The sequence below is a fragment of the Macaca mulatta genome, chromosome 5, assembly GCF_049350105.2.
Source record: "Macaca mulatta isolate MMU2019108-1 chromosome 5, T2T-MMU8v2.0, whole genome shotgun sequence".
Lineage (NCBI taxonomy): Eukaryota > Metazoa > Chordata > Mammalia > Primates > Cercopithecidae > Macaca > Macaca mulatta.
This window is the reverse complement of record NC_133410.1, coordinates 71,243,791-71,254,789: the sequence shown is the minus strand read 5'-3', so window position 1 is coordinate 71,254,789 and position 10,999 is coordinate 71,243,791. Positions and strand designations below refer to the sequence as shown.

At 37.5% G+C, this 10,999-nt stretch overlaps 1 pseudogene; it reads left to right on the top strand.

Annotated features, from left to right (window-relative positions):
* The first annotated feature begins 4,124 nt into the window (after nucleotides 1–4,124).
* Nucleotides 4,125–4,904, top strand: LOC100424061 (ubiquitin-conjugating enzyme E2 L3 pseudogene; annotated as a pseudogene).
* Nucleotides 4,905–10,999: the final 6,095 nt, after the last annotated feature.

Here is a 10,999-nt window from a genome sequence, read left to right as displayed (position 1 = left end):
CACAAAAAGTATACTTTATTGTTAAGCAGCCGTATAAGAAATTATAAATACTTTCAGGTATAGCCGAATATACTCTACCTGGTGAAAATCTTGCAATGTGTTGCAACTAATTCTTGGGCTTGGAGGAAATTTTAAATCTAGAGTTTATAGTTCACTGAGCTTAAAGTTAATCACACAGTATTTAAGGTTAATTGCTATATTTACAGAACTAGCAATTCTTAGAAAAAATACTGATTGGATTTTCCACACCTACCAATCACTTCCAGTCAATCAGGTAACTTTGTCTAGAACAGGAAAGGAAACTGTTCAAATCTATTGGATTTCTTTAATACATCTGAGTATATAGTGAGGCAAAATAATCTGCACATAAATATCGTAAGTAATAAAAGGGACATTTATTTTGTACATCTATCAATATATTAGAAAATATACTATCATTGATACTACCACTCCATGTATGTAAGTGTATATGTGTGTATACACATACATACATACATAGTATACATTCGGGGTTAGACACAACAATGGCAAAGATGTATGAGTGTGTATACAATTCATAATGTACTTAAAACACTGGAATGGTTTCAAGTCATTGCCGATTTCTGATTTACAGTTACTTGTAGATTGTTATTCTAACCTTAAGTGATATTTAAGCCTTATAAAGATTTCAAATGCTAATACTTTATAATTATTTATTTAAAAACCATCAAAATTATGTTAAATAGTTTCTAGCATGGTAAACTTAAATAAAAACATATAGAACATTTGACAATGATACTAGCAAACTCTGCTGCAAAAAAATTAAAAGTTCAGAATGCCTATTAGAGATTGGTTCATATCTTTAAAATAAGAAGTTTCCACGAGAATCTCTATGGTGCATGGTTTGAGGATATGATCTTTTGATATGGGCTTCTTGAACTAAACTGACTTTGCTATTTAACTGTGTGACCCTGGGCACTCTGTTTCCTCATCTGTCAAGTATATCTAAGAGGTGTAGGACAATGCCTCACACAGCAAATAAAGTCATAATTATGATAAGAAACCTGAGATTCCTTTGAGCTTTAGAATTGTATGAAAGAACAGTGATACCTGTTTAAGAGATGATACTAAGGGCTTCTTTAGCCATACAATACTGAAGAAAATGAGCTCTCAATGAAATAAACACTTTAATTTTTATTGTATGCATTTATAATATAAACAATAGCTTATAGGAGTTAGCTTGGAGCTTGCAAGAATTCAAGGTGATTTGGGAAGACTGAATATGGCAATAATTGGAAATACTGCTCTGATTTATTTCTCTAATCTTGACATATAAGATGAAGGATTCATGTAGAATAACTTAAGTTTTATATGTTACTAATGTAGCTTTGTACTGATTAAAACTGAAAGAGAGCCTAATGCTTTCTTTCCATTTGCTGAGTTTCATGGGTATGTGTTTAATCTGAACTCTTTTTAATGAGAGTGAAATGAAGAAAGCTGAAAAAGGCCAGTCCTAAACCTAAGCATCAGTTAGTTACACAATAGGTTCAGGGAATGTGTTTAAAAACCAGAAGGCCAGTGCTTAGTCATCTGGCTTCTATCTGCCTTGTTCTCTGTAGAGACTTAGATAGTATACTTTATAAATTGCTGGAGAATGGAGATAAAACTTGACGATTTTAATGGAACTGGCTGTTGTTTCCCTAGAGTAATTCAGTTAAAGTTGCCCTGTGTTGAACATCAGTGAAACAATTTCTCTTTCTTCTTAGGTTCATTCTGTGAAGAGAATTAAATAGGAAAAAAAAAATTACATTTCAGATCTTTTTTGTAAGACCAAAATTTTCTGGCCAATATTTGAACATTGCAAATAATTGTGTAAGTAAAGATTATTCATTTAGACAGTGTTCTCATTTCAACAATAGCTCATTTCTAGTATTTAATTACATGATGTTCCAAATGATATCATATCATTCCAGCAGAATAGGGGAGCTTTCCCAGTCACTGTTTTGAATATTTCATCTAATTAGAGAACAGAACTTTTATGTTGTGAGTGTAATCTAATGTTGTAGGATATAATCTCTATTTTATGTTTTTGGATAAAGAAGATGGGAGAGTGATCAGAGAAGAAATGTTTGAATAAACATTTAACATAAGTTCAAACGCTCATATGTGCTTTTTATTGATGTAAAACAGGTTACATCAAAAAATAATTTTATATTTTATAGTTTTACTAATCTCTAAGGGTTGTCTGAATGAAATACAGACATTAAAACTAATACCAGGATAGCATAACTAGTGAAAAAATTAATATGACCAACTCTAGTAATTTGCTTAAGAGCACTTAAGACCCAGAAATAGAACCACACAAATGCAAACATCTAATTTCTGACAAAGGTGTAAGAGAAATTCAAAGGAGAAAGGGTATTCTTTTAAACAAATGGTAGTAAAGCAATTAAACATCCATAGACAAAAACAATAAACCTTGATCCACATCATACACTTTTCTTAAAACCAACTCAAAATAGATAACTCAAAACCATAATATTTTTAAAAGGCAACATAGGAGAAAACTCTGAAACCCAGGGCTCGGTCACATGTTCTTAGACATGATACCAAGAGTACCACCCATAAAAGAAAAAATCAGTAATTTGGACTTCCTCAAAATTAAAAACATTTGCTCTGAGAAAGACCCTTATAAGGAAATTAAAAGACAAGCTATGGAATGAGAGAAAATAATTGTAAAGTACATATCTGACAAAGACTTCTATTAGAATATATACAAACCTCTCAAAACTCAGCAGTAAAGCTAACAAACAAACCCCCCCAAAATAACCAATAAAATTAGAAAATGTGAAAGACGTGAAGAAACATGTCACTGAAGAGGATATAAAGATGACAAGTAAGCACATAAAAAAATGTTCAACATCACCAGTTGTTACAATACGAATGTAATTCAAAATACCATTTGCTATCGTCAGTATTTTAGTTCTTCCAAAAGGAATGTAGTGATATCTCATTTGGATGACATTTGTATTTCCAGATTTCACAGTCCTACCAGCAATGTATGAGAGATCCAGTTCCTCTGCATCCATGTAATCCAAAATGAGATGTCACTATATATCTTTTGGAAGAACCAAAATAGTGACAATACCAAATGCTCGCAGGACTGTGAAATCTGGATAATAGTTTGGCAGTTTCATAAAAATACTAAACATATGCTTACCACTAGACAATTGAGCACTTGTACTCCTGAGAATTTATTCTGGGGGTAGAGTGGGAGGTAGGGAAATATGTCCACGTAGAAACCTATGCATGATTGTTGAAAGCAGCTTTGTAAGAAATGGCCAGAAACTGAAAACAACAAAAATGTCTTTCAACAAGTGAATGGTTAAAGAAACTGTGATCCATATATACCATTGAATACTACTCAGCAATAAAAAAGAATGAATTATTAATACATACAACTTGGATGTCTTGAACAGATCTGAAGGGCACCATGCTGAGTGAAAAAAAAAAGCCAAGTTATTCATTTACGTTAATCTACACAACTAATGAAATAACATAAAAGTATGCATACACATTGTATTGAATGTCAATGTCTTGGTTTTAATATTGTACTGCAATTACATAAGATGTAACTATTGAGGAAATCTAAGGGAATACTACACTGGCACCTGTCCTCTTTGTACAATTTTTTGCAACTTCCTGTATCTACAGTTATTTCAAAATAAAAGTTTAGGCAGGGCACGGTGGCTCACGCTTGTAATCCCAGTACCTTGGGAGGCCAAGGTGGGCAGATCCCTTGAGGTCAGGAGTTCGAAACCAGCCTGGCCAACATGGTGAAACCCCATCTCTACTAAAAATACAAAACAATTAGCCGTGTGGTGGAGCATACCTGTAATTCCAGCTACTTGGGAGGTTGAGGCAGGAGAACTGCTTTAGTCTGGGAGGTGGAGGTTGCACTGAGCCGAGATTGTGCCACTGCACTCCAGCCTGGGTGACAGACCAAGACTCCACCTCAAAATAAAGAAATAAAGAAAAAGTTAAACAAACAAACAAACAAACAAACAAACACGGGATGTGATAAACAGTCCTTCCTAACTGGGTTTTGTTGCATATGGATGTGAGATGTCGAACTGTAGCAGTTGATGTCCAAGACGGTGGTCAACAGGAAGGTGATGGACAAGCCTCCACATGATAAGGGGGCCTGATATAGTTTGGATATTTGTCCCCACCCAAATCTCATGTTAAAATATAATCCCCAGTATTGTAGGTCGGGCCTGGCAGTGACTGGAATATGGAGGCAGAATCCTCATGAATGGTTTAGCACCGTCCCTTTGGTGCCGCCCTCCAGATAGTGAGTGCATTCTTGGAAGATGTGTTCTGAGATCTGATAGTTTAAAAGTGTGTGGTGCTTCCCCTCACCCCTCCAGTTCTCACCATGTGATGTGCTTGCTCCCCTTTGCCTTTTGCCATAATTGGAAGCTTCCTGAGACCTCCCAGAAGCAAATGCAGCTATGCTTCCGTAGAGCCTGTAGAACCATGAGCCAGTTAACCCTCTTTTCTTTATAATTAACCCAGATTTCTTTACAGCAATGCAAGAATCGGCTAATACAGGGCCTTCAGGATCAAAACCAACTTTCCCACAGAGTACTCATTCAAACCACCAAAGATCACATTTAAAACAAAGATCTATCACCTGAACATTGATGAAAATGGGAAGGTCTGTTTGCCAGTAATTAGTGCTGAAAACTAGAAGCTGGCAACCAAAACCAACTAAGTAATCCAGTCAGTCTCTCATAGCACTGATGAACTACCTCCAGCCCAAGCATTCCCTTTGGCCTGACCTACCTGAAGAATACTCTAAGGATCGTAAAAAATTCTGTAAGAATGCTGGAGAGTTTACAAAGCAATATAGTCAAAAGTGACTTGAGGACTGAAATCTACTGCGATTGATTCCAGCAAATGTGAGCAGAGCTCTTGCCCCTGAGAGCAGTGCATTCAGACACCCACAAAGCAAGGCTCTGTGGAAAATTGACATATGCCATCCTCTGGGTTCACTTGTGGCAGTTACTAGCTTTCCATAGTTTTCTCAATCAAAAGTGATCTAGGTAACTTGTAAAGAAAAGATGAAAAATTTAAGATGCTTTCATTCTGCTTTGTTTTCAAAAATCACTGCTTCAACCTACTTCAAAAGAATGATTTTCCTTTTCTTGTGCAAAGTTATCCAAAATCTTCAAGCTACACTTAGCTCCTAAGGTTAAAAAAGAAAAAAAAGAAAAAAAAAAGTGGTTGACCTTCTTCCTTTTGCCCTTGCAACTCCCATTTCTTGCACTCATTTTCTTTTTCATTTATTCACTTCCTCAGACCTAGGCCCTGCCTCCTCCACATAGGAGATGAGAGGACCCAGGTGTTTCTGGTGGCCTTTCTTCTGGCTCATTTGGACTGCTCTATGTAGGAGTTGGTTTAAATTCTCCTGACTCCCCGTTTATAAGGTCATTTAAAAAATTTAAAAACAAGCAAACAGCCACGCCCCTCCCCTCCAGCCCTCTCCCTAAAAATCCGTGGAAAGGGAGAGTCAGCTGTCCTGTAAATAACCAGCTAATGTTACTACATTATAGTCAATGACTCGGGCAAACCTCGATGTCAGGGTGCATGACTGATCTCCGGCCGGACCTGGCCCACATAGGTAAACCCTACAATAACAGGTCTGCCAGCCAAGAGGATGCTGTGCACACTGCGTGTGGTGAATCTCTCACCAGAAATACTCCAGAGACAAAGGGTGGCACTCCTCCTGCAGCCAGTTAGATCTTCTGGTCCTTGCAAGCAACGCTAAAGCCAGAATGTCCATTTGAACTTTCAAGCTCATCTGTCGCCGAGTTCCATCGGAATGTGCCACGGGGCTCGATTTCCACTTTCTGGATGCGCGGGCCTCCCACAGCCCTCCCCCGGCACAGTCTGATCCTGTGCGACATTGGAACTGGAATTGGCAGGACTCGGCTATTCAGGGCAGCAGTCTGGGGTCTCGGGGCCTCTGCTGGCTCCTTTGTCCTGGGCGCAGCCAGCCAGCCAGCCAAGGAACAAGACAGACTTCCCTCTTCCTTTGGACTCACAACCTTTGCAGAGTCAAGCTCTCCTTGAAGCTCACTCAATAATATCCTTTTAAATGTGTCTTAAATTGTTTTGACTGCTTCTGTTTTTTTTTTTTTTTTTTTTTGAAGAAATAAAAATTGATCTTAGAATTTAAAACAACAACACAGACGCGCGCGCGCGCACTCACACACACACACACACACACACACACACACACACACACACACACAAACTACAGCAGTAAAGTGGCCTAAGGAGACAAACAAGAAAAAGCCAATATGCTGAATACGGTATAATTGGAAACATGGAAGACAGTTGGCTTCTGATGCCATCTTTGGATCACTAACTTAACTAAACTTGGAATGACTTATGTCTAGTAAATTACTAAATGACCTAATAAATGACTTCATTGTTTAAGCTTAAAAAAAAAGCACTAAGATTCTCCTCAAAACTATTAATATTACATGCTATAAAATGTAAATAGAAAAATTATTTAAAAATTTAAAATTCTGGCATATATGTACTGAATTGCATCATCTTTGGCAATTTTCAAATGAGACACCCTGGAATATCTCCCAAAGAAATCTAAATTCACCATATTTTATTAAACTACTGAACTGACAGTATATGAAAAACACAGATGTTAAACACAAAATAAATGCAGAAACAAATTCAGATTTTAAAAAGTATAATGTGAGTTTGAGAAATGGCTTTGGTTCTTAGCAAAAGTTAGAAAGTTAGGGATTTTGTCAAGACTTGAAGAGTCTTTAAAATTTGGAAAAGACTATAAAGATTTATAAATAAGATTTTCTTAAAGTTCATGTGATATTCCAGAACAAGAGATAACTCGTAAGATTAAGATATTTTAATTTTAGCTTTAAATACTTTTTGTTTTCTCTCTAATTTTGCCACCATGTAAAAATGTTAGTGCAGTATTTTAGTACATGCTTTGAGTTTAATCTATGTTAAACTTTCAAAAATTTTTACATTAGTTCTATGGGTTGAGCCATTAGTGTTTCTACAAATGGTCTTAAGATTGCAAAACTATGCAACTGTATTGAACTAAAAGAACTCATAACAATGAATAACTCCTAAAATGTTTAAGCCTATGAATTCTTGCAATATGACCAATTACATATACTTAATTTGCTTGTTGAATTTTAATTTCTAGAACTTTATTTAACTTTAAAGCCTGAAGCTAATATTTTATTGAGGTAATAATTTAATCTTTGGGTACTTGGACAATTTCTAAGGAAAAAAGAGGCAAAACAATGGTCACTAATCATTGTTATATCTACCCTTTTGATTATTTTTATATATTATACTATGGTTGTAGAGTAAAAATATATACAATTTTCTTTAAATGGTCAATAAAACTCAAAAATTATTAATCTGGTAGATTTGGGCTTGTGAAAAATTAGTTTTTGGCTTTCTGAGTTCTTTTCATTTTTAATTTGGAAAACAAAATTTGGTTACTTTGGATAAAGATAATGCTATAATAGAATGCATCTTCCAAAATTCATTTGTTAAAACGTAATCCCAATGCAACAGTATTGGAAGATGGGGCCCAATGAGAGATGTTTAGGTCATGAGTGCTTCATCCTCATTAATGTATTAATGCTCCTAAAAATGGGCTTCTGGGAGTGGGTTCACACTTCTGCTCTTCTGCCGTATTTGGACACAAGTTTGTCCGTTTTTGCTCTTCCAGTTTCCACCATGGGAAGATAGAGCAAGAAGGCCCTCACCCAACACCAGATGCTTGTGCCTTGATCTCCCAGCCTCCAGAAATGTGAGAAATAAATTTCTGTTCTTTATAAATTGCTCAGTCTTAGGTATTGACTAAGACCAGATGGTAACATAAACCATAAGATAATACTTGGTTTAGGGGTTACATAAATAAGTATTGTGCTCGTTTTGCTAGGGCAGCCATAATGAAGTACCACAGACTGGGTGACTTAATCAACATAAATTATTTTTTCTCACATTTCTGGAAGCTAGAAGCTCAAGATCAAAGTATCCTCAGGGTTGCGTTTTTTTGAGGACTCTCTCCTTGACTTGTAGGTGGCCATCTTATTCCTTTGTCTTCTACTTGCTCCTCTTCTGTGCTTGTATGTATTTTAATCTCCTCCTATAAGACCAATCACGTTGGATTAGTGCCTATCATTACAACCTTATTTTAACTTAATTTCCTCTTTAAGATACCTTTCTCCAAATATAGTCACATTCTAGCATACTGAGGTTTAAGACTTCAAAACATCAATTTTGGGGTGATATAATTCAGCCTATTACATATATGTATATATATGAGATAAATATGTGTATTAGTCTGTTCTCACACTGCTGTAAAGAACTACTTGAGACTGAGTAATTTATACAGAAAAGAGGTTTAATTGACTCACAGTTCTGTGTGGTGAGGGAGGCCTCAGGAAACTTACTGACATGGTGGAAGGTGAAGAGGAAGCAAGGCATGTCTTACATGGCAGCAGGAGAGTCCAAGAGCAAGAGTGGAACAGCCAAACACTTTTAACCCATCAGATTTCATGAGAACTCACTACTCTCAGGACAGCATGGGGGAAACTTCCCCCATGGTCCAGTCACCTCCTACTAGGTCCCTCCCTCAGTATGTGGGGATTATAATTTGAGATGAGATTTGGGTGGGGACACAAAGCTGAACCATATCATTCCACCCCAACCCCTCCCAAATCTCATGTCCTTTGCACATTTCAAAACACAATCATGCCTTCCCAATAGTCCCCAAAAGTCTAAACTCATTCCAGTATTAACCTAAAAGTACAGGTCCAAAGTGTCATCTGAGGCAAGAAAAGTCCCTTCTGCCTATGGGCCTGTAAAATCAAAAGCATTAGTTACTTACAAGATACAATAGAGGTACAGGAATTGCATAAATGCTTCCATTCCAAATGGGATAAATTGGCCAAAACAAAGGGGTTACAGAAACCCAATAAGGCCATCATTAAATCTTAAAGCTCTGAAATAATTTCCTTTCACTCCATGTCTCACATCTAGGGCATGCTGATGCAACGTGGGCTCCCAAGGTCTTATGCAACTCCACACCTGTGACTCTTCAGGGTACAGCCCTCGTGGCTGCCTTCATGAGCTGATATTGAGTGCCTGAAGTTTTTCCAGGTGCACAGTGCAAGCTGTCAGTGCATCCACTATTCTGGAGTGTGGAGGATGGACCCTCTCCTCACAGCTTCACTAGGCAGTGCTCTAATGGGGACTCTGTGTGGAGGCTCAAACCCTACATTTCCCCTCTGCATTGCCCTGGTAGAGGTTCTCCATGAGGGCTCCACTCCTGCAGCAAACTTTTTTCTGGACATTCAGCTATTTCTCTAACGCTCTGAAATCTAGGAAGAGGCTCCCAAAGCTCAACTCTTGTCTTTTTTGCCCCTGCAGGCCCAAAACCATGTGGAAGCTGACAAGGCTTGGGGCTTGCACTCTCTGAAGCCATGTCTGGAGGTGTACCTTGGCCCCTTTTAGACATGGTGAAGCTGGAGTAGCTGTAATGCAGGGCACCATGTCCTAAGGCTGTACAGAGCTGTGAAGCCTTGACCTGGCCCCAAAAATCATTTTTACCTCCTAGGCCTCTGGACCTGAGATGGGAGGGGCTGCTGTAACTATTTCTGAACTGAACTGCCTGGGAGACATTTTCTCCATTGTCCTGGCTATTAACGTTCGGCTCCTTGTTACTTATGCAAATTTCTGCAGCCAGCTTGAATTTCCCTTCAGAAAATAGGTTTTTCTTTTCTACTGCATGGTTAGACTGCAAATTTTCCAAACATTTATGCTCTGCTTCCCTTTAAACATAAGTTCCAATTTCAGACTCTTTGTGAATGCGTATAACTATACACTGTCAAGAAAAAACAGATCACCTCTTGAATGCTTTACTGCTTAGAAATTTCTTCTGCTAGATACCCTAAATCAGCTCACTCAAGTTCAAAGTGCTATATATCTCTAGGGCAAGGCTAAAAGACTGCCAGTGTCTTTTCTAAGGCATAGCTAAAGTGACCTTTACTCCAGTTCCCAATAAGTTTCTCATCTCCATTTGAGACCCCCTCAGCCTGGACTTCACTGTCCATATTACTATCAGCATTTTGGTCAAAACCATTCAACAAGACTCTAGGAAGTTCCAAACTTCCCCACATCTTCCTGTCTTCTTCTGAACCCTCCAAACTCTTCCAACCTGTGCCCGTCAAAGTTGCTTTCACATTTTCAGTTATCTTTATAGAAGTGCCCTAAACTTCTGGTACCAATTTTCTGTATTAGTCCATTCTCACACTGCTATAGAGAAATCCCGAGACTGGGTAATTTATAAAGAAAAGAGTTTTAATTTACTCACAGATTCACATCACTGGGGAGACCTCAGGATACTTACAATCATAGCAGAAGTTGAAAAGAAAGCAAGGCATGTCTCACATAGTGGCATGAGAGAGAGAGTGAGGGGGGAACTGCAAAAACACTTTTAAACTGTTGGATTTTGTGAGAACTCAATATCATGAGAACAGCATGGAAATTACCATCCTCATGATGCAGTCTCAACATATGGGGATTACAATTCAAGATGAAACTTGGGTGGGGCACAGCCAAACCATATCAATATGATTTGGTTAATACCCCAGTATCTCATCCTATGGACTTTTTAGATTGGTGAAAGGATCTGTTGTCTTGGTTTAATTTGGGCACTCTTAACTCCTGGTCTAGAAGAAAACTAAAAACTATTTTCTTAGTATTTGCTATGTTGCAATACTCAAATATATGATTTCCAGAATCTTAAATGCAGTTACAAAGCCACTGTCCCCCAAATAATCATTCACCAAAATAATAAAAACTAAACTTTATAAATGTTGAACTTACCACAAGAGAAAAACTTATTATGTGATCATGACTCTACAAAGAGTGATCCAGATTTGAA